The following is a 6037-nucleotide window of genomic DNA, read 5'->3' as shown; positions in this document are numbered from 1 at the left end:
ATCTTTTAGAGATCTTTTTGACGACATATTGTTCACTGGGGTGTTATGACTCGAGCGGATTGAGCTCTTCTCTCGGTGCGCTTTTATTCGCATAATTTGAAAAATTAATACCTCGATTATTGGTGGACCTAACCTAAGACCTAACCAAAAACAATATTGGACTTTTATGTTCATCTCGATCCCTTTTATCTTTCTATTACGGGATGGCTTCCGGTTACATTTCACCCTGTATATATAAAAATATATAAAAAATATGTTCATATATTGTTACGTATTCCCTAAAAAATTGCTCGTACCTAGAGTTATTGCGAATAAGCCCTACACCCGGCGCAATACGGTACCCCCCTCTTCCTGTCGCGCTCGCTTCCCGATATTCGGCCCTTTCCGTGGATCATCGATCTTCCCCGCCTAGCGCGACCGCATGGGCCGGGCAGAGCAGGGGCTGTAATCTCTTATGTATTTTTCGTGACCAGCGTTTGTTGCGCCACCGCTGTAAGCGAACCCGCCGAACCGAACTAAAATGCAATATGGCCGCTCTTTCCCCTTTCACCTCACTCCCCTTCCCATCCATTGACCCGTACGTACACACATGCACATACATACACATTCAAATTAATATTTAATAAATTTTTTGAACTTATTTATTTTATGGAACCATTACATGTTTTTATAATAGAATTACATTCTATGTGATAGAGCACCTTATTCTCTAAATCACGTTGTTTCTCCTCCAATACAATTTTCTTGCTTTCTTATGCTACAACATACTGGAAAGTAGTTTGCATTTAAGTGATTTGTCTTGACACCCATTAGCTTCGACAAACGATGACCAAAGTTCAACTGATTGTAGCCTCTTTCTTACGTTCATGTGGAATCAGCTGCTTCTTCGTAACTTAGGCTGCGTTTCGATATTCAGTGCCAGTACTGAAAATCTATAGTTTACGTCACATATACTGTAGATTTTCAATACTGACAATTAATATCGGAACGCAGCCTTAGCCTGTTGCAAGTTGCAAAGGAGCAGCTGATTCCACGTGGACGTAAGAGCCTACAATCAGTTGAACTTAGGTCATCGTTTGTCGAAGCTAAGTAATATGATCACAGATTGCTTTTTCTTGGTTGTAGCTCCCTCATCTAACTCCTCTGACAGCATCTTTATTCTATATGGTGTCGAAGGCTGGTGTACACATTGGAACAGTTACTGGTGTCTAAAAAAAAAAGTCTTTATACCATACCACAAATTAAATCTCAGCGAGAAAAAAAGCTGTTTCTGTAAGCGGAATTGCGATTACATACCATCAGTTTTAAATTATTCCGTTCGTAAGAAATAACCTCCTTCTTCGCTCGTAAGCTTTGCTTCACTTTACTTTGCTTGTTGAACGGAACTCATTACTACGGCCATGTTGATTTTAGACGGCCATATTGCATTTTAGTTCGGTTCGGCGGGTTCGCTTACAGCGGTGGCGCAACAAACGCTGGTCACGAAAAATACATAAGAGATTACAGCCCCTGGGGCAGAGCTCGAGAAGTCTCCGTGCCATTAACAGCGCGTAAAAGCGCGCGAGTGAAGAACAATAAAGTGTTGCTTCTTTCTAAGCCAGTGGTGTTTTAATTAGTCCCGGAATTAAAATAAAAGGTGCATTGCCTTGACCGCTTCCGCCCGATGAGAATTACGCCATCGCGGCACCCGCGGAGATCTCCATTCCAATGAGATTGCAAACGATTGCAAACAGCTGTTGTTAACATATATGTTTAAACTAATTTTCTTTTTTTTATTAGTTTCTGTTTTTTTCAGATGACTATTGTTCTTTTATATCAAATAGAAATTTTACAAAAAAAAAGAAACTAAACATATATGTGTAAATATATATATGGACATATTTTTTATATATATTTATATATGTGTTTATATGAAACATTTTTTTCCGGAAAGTTGTATTTAAATCAGAATTTTTGACCACGTGAAGCTTTTTTGTTAATTAGAAATCTAAAAACATGTATTTGTTCCATATTTGAGATATACATCCCAAAAATTTCGGATAAATTTATTTCTTATATATTTTTTACTTTAATCGTTTTTAGATTACTTACACATACGTAAAAAATAAATAAATAGTCTAAAGTGAATTTTTCAAAGTATATACTAATTAAGTTTTGACCATCCCAATTTTTTAAACAAATATATTAAACGAATATTTTATTCTTAGTTGGATTAAAACTCGTGCAAATATAATAAGTTATTAGTATGCGCGTACGCGCTCACTTCGGCTTAACATTAGAATTATAAAATAGTCACTTTTTAATTTTTCAATTTATAATGCTATTTTTATTTAAAGAAAGAAGATAAATATGTATTGTATTTTTAAATACATCGTAATTAGAAAATGGGACAGTGTTTCGCGTCTAATGTAGAAAGACACGCGAGATACTTTTCAGCGAGTTAAGTTATTTTTTAAACACAATTAAATAAATATGTAATTATATATATATATATATATATATATATATATATACATATATAATTTATATATGATGAAGAGCAATATATAATTTAAAAAATTATACTATAAGTTTCTAATTGTCGGTCTTTAAATATAGTATATATTATACGAACGGAAAGAACCGAAATTTACTGACAATGACAATATGTAACAGCATGCGCAGCGGTCACATCCTGATGCTTCTTGACCATAAGCGCATGCTCGGTCTAGCATAATCCTAGGTAGCAAGGTGACGTCTAATTGACGGCATTTTTTGGTCATTTTATGACGAACCAGACGTCATAATGTTGAGATAAAATGACGTCTAAATGTCGTAAAACTGACGTACATTTGTCTCATCTTAACGACGTCATATATTGACGTCAAAAATACGTCATTATTTTCATATTATTGACGTCATTTTCAAGAAGCTAGTATCGTACATTTGACGATATTTTATTGTTATTTTTATGAAAAAACATAGGTTTTTAGGTTACATTTAATAAAGACGACATTTTAACGTCATTTTTATGACTATTCCAGGTAGTAAAAGCCGTTATTTTGACGTTTTAGAAAATATTTCGGATACATGTCCTATATATGCAGTACTTGCATTATGAAAATATCGAAATAACATAATTATAATGTAAAAAAAAATCTACGTTGTTTCTCAACAAGCATCACGACCCACCACACCATAGTCACGTTTGGAATTGCCTAACTTCCGCGGTCACCCATCCAACTCTGAACCGCCGTCGACGTTGCTTGACTTCGAAGATCGTACGCTACTTAGCCCTTTGTGATGATCCATGAACACTTGATGATCATGAATACATATTTGTTATCAGTTCAATAGATGCGAGAAACATGAAACTTGTAGTTAACTAATATTTTTATAAATAAATATAAATTTACATTTTTTTCCTGATTTTTACATATGCAAAATAACATGTGGAATAACTTATAGAAATATGTTTTTGCTCTGTTCTTTTGATAAAGCTAAATTATACCTCAGACAAAACGCAATATTTATAAAATATTTATAAAATATTTATAATATTTATTTAAATATTTTATAAATATTTATCTAAATATTTTATAAATATTTTTGTGGTCTTAGATTTGACAAATCATAAAGATTTATCATAAATATTATAAAAATATTTATGAAATATTTATAAATATTTACAAAATATTACTTATACAAATCTTTATCTTTTATTTATCATAAATATTATATAAAATATTTAATTTATATTTTAATATGTTGAATAAAAATTTTTTTTTTCGTATATATAAAATATGTGTAAAATATTTATATAATATTTTGAAAAAATAAATATTAATAAATATTAATAAATATTTATCATAAATATTATGTGCTGCCTGGGATGATTCTAAAATATTGATAGTATTAATTATATAAAATATTATATTAATTTTAATAATGTTGTTTATTAACCAATCTTTAAATAATGATAGTTATAGGTAGCAAGGTGTCGTCCACTAGACCTCAATAATTTGTCATTTGAGGTCAAATCGTCAATTATTACAAAGAATTATAGTTAACGTCAGTAATTAGTCACTAATAAAATCTTATTAATACGTCGTAAAATGATCAATTAACTGACGTTATTAATTAGTCAAGAATATGACGTCGGAAATACGTTGTAGGATGGATAAATGACTGACGTAATTAATAGGTCAAAAAATAACGTTACTATTACGTCTTAATTTGGTAACATGACGTCTGCGACCTTAAATGACGAATTATTGACGTCGTATTAACGTCACCTTGCTACCTGGGATTAAGCCATGCAAAAAATGCGCAAAATTTTAAATGGTTATATACGTATTTTTACGAGCATTTCGTTTTACGTGGAGAGTCGCAAACCTATATGGTGCAGAGAATGCTTCGCACGCACACACATACATACACGGGGGTCTACGGCCCCCCTTGCACAACCCTGCGCTAGAGAGCCTCTGAGGGAGAGAGTGGCAAACTGATCACGTGAACGCCTCCATCGAATCAGAAGAGACGCGGTCTCTCTGTCTGTTTAGTGAGCCTCTGAGAGAGAGAGAGAGAGAGAGCGACAAACTGATCATGTGACCGTGTGTTTAACGCCCGCATCGAATCAGAAGAGACGCGGTCACCCTCAAGGTGCGGTCCCATGGAGCGGATTACGATACGCGCGTATCGGGCGTATTGAATTTCAACCAATGACAGACGATCCGCCGTTTTTGATACGTTGACGATCCGCGGAAATTTATAATCGAGTGGATTGCACACATACATGTGCATAGTCGTATATTGTTACATGGCGTGTGCACTGGGCGGTGTATATATTTACTTTTTTTTACTATAACCTCTTCAGATTCATGAGTACTACCCCCTATAACCATTTCTGCTGTGACAAATGTTGGCAACAGATTCTGTTGCCAAAAAAGCAACAAACGAGAAACATATCTTATCATTGCAAACACTATTAGCAGATATTCAGCAGATATTTAGCAACGTCTGTCATCAGAATATATGACAAAATAATAGTGAACTGCGAGCAGATTTATTGAAAGTATTGATAACAGATTGACGACAAACACCAAAGTGAAAACAATGTCAGCAAATTGCCTGTAGAAATGCAACAACATTTGTGTGTCAAAGTACGCGACAGATTGATACCAGAAATGCAGCAGATCTGTCATAATGTCAAATTGGCAATAAAAAGTGCGGCACCGTCGATATACGGCTTACTTTCTCGGGAGTAAAATGCAGTCTACTCGCTACATAAAGACCACTTGCAACGCGACTAAGGTAAGCAAAAATTATCTTCCTTCGCTGCACCTGCGGAGGAGTCCGATGTGACGGAAGACCGCCACATTATACTTTTATGATACAGAACTGGTAGTATTTTCATTTTTTGGGGAGTGAGATTTAACTACAAAGAAATTTAATGAAATTAATTGCATCTAGAATAGATGATATACCTGCGATATAAAGGGAGAAAATAGATAGGTCAATTGAAGTCCTCCTATAGGAAATATTAGATGCTAAGGAGAGGGTTGGGTAAATTATTTAATCTGTTTTTACTCCTGAATTAATAAATCTTCCCAGGAGATTGCTTACATCGATTCTCAAATAAAATTATAACTGTGATGAAAGAAGAAATGAAAAGATTCGACAAATCTGTCGCCAATCTGTCATCATTTATGAATACAGATCTGTTGCATATTTGGCGTAAATCTGCTGTGAGTTTACGTTGCAACATCTGTTCTTAATTTGCTGCGTAAATCTGTCATTGTATTGCTAGTGACAGGTCTGCTCTGGTGTTGCACCCAATTTGATATCAGAATTTGATAACAATTTTTGCTTGCAATTGGGACGCACTCGAGGACACAGTAGGCCATGGTTTTGGCAACCTGATTCCGCAAGAAATTTTTAGCAGTCTGCTGACAATTTGGCAGCAAATGGTTAGCTGGGCGCGTGCTACTCTTTGTCACTTCTTGTGTACTTCTTATGGGCACGAAAAGGTCATGGTGTAAGGATACCAGTGGTTTGT

General features: G+C 34.5%; 1 long non-coding RNA gene across 1 annotated transcript; it reads right to left on the bottom strand.

Annotated features, from left to right (window-relative positions):
* Nucleotides 1–1115: 1115 nt before the first annotated feature.
* On the bottom strand, nucleotides 1116–1529 carry LOC118645763. Its single transcript, XR_004963418.1, has 2 exons — nucleotides 1297–1529; nucleotides 1116–1208 (listed from the first exon to the last, which is right to left on the bottom strand). It is a non-coding gene; the product is annotated as an uncharacterized LOC118645763 (long non-coding RNA).
* Nucleotides 1530–6037: the final 4508 nt, after the last annotated feature.

The sequence above is a fragment of the Monomorium pharaonis genome, chromosome 1 (genome assembly GCF_013373865.1).
Source record: "Monomorium pharaonis isolate MP-MQ-018 chromosome 1, ASM1337386v2, whole genome shotgun sequence".
NCBI lineage: Eukaryota > Metazoa > Arthropoda > Insecta > Hymenoptera > Formicidae > Monomorium > Monomorium pharaonis.
Note: the sequence above shows the minus strand (reverse complement) of the source record. Positions and strands in the feature narration are given on the sequence as shown.